The sequence below is a fragment of the Trachymyrmex cornetzi genome, unplaced genomic scaffold, assembly GCF_001594075.2.
Source record: "Trachymyrmex cornetzi isolate Tcor2-1 unplaced genomic scaffold, Tcor1.1 scaffold659, whole genome shotgun sequence".
NCBI classification, from domain to species: Eukaryota; Metazoa; Arthropoda; class Insecta; order Hymenoptera; family Formicidae; genus Trachymyrmex; species Trachymyrmex cornetzi.
This window is the reverse complement of record NW_017299980.1, coordinates 24,047-24,579: the sequence shown is the minus strand read 5'-3', so window position 1 is coordinate 24,579 and position 533 is coordinate 24,047.

Genomic DNA, 533 nt, shown 5'->3' with positions numbered 1-533 from the left:
CCTTTACCACTGCATCTTTGTTTTGATTCTCTTATTCTTTTTTCATTGTTCATAAATGTAGTTTTCATATTAACAAATCTGTCACGAACTATTTCAGCTAAAAAATAAAATACACTACTCAACAAAATCTAGGGAACACTTTCAAACACGCTAAAAATTGAGCAACATTCACAACACCATAATTCAATGAAAATTCATCGCAGACAAAAAATGAAAAAAGGATTTTAAAGGATGAAATCTCTACTTTCGAAATCTATAATTGAAATTTCAATATGACTGATACTTTATGGAGTTATACGGACACAAATGGATATCCGTCAAATCTAAAAATTTTTTACAAACTTTACAAAGGTCTTTGGCGTGAGGTAAAAATTACACGAAAATGCGGTTTACAGCAGTCGAAAGAGTGAATCTGTACCTTTAATTTGATTTTTTATTAAACATTGTACGATTTTTTTTCACCGAATTATTGAACGATGAAGAAAAAGTGATCACTTTTACTTTAACGTTCAATAACTCGGTGGAAAAAAATC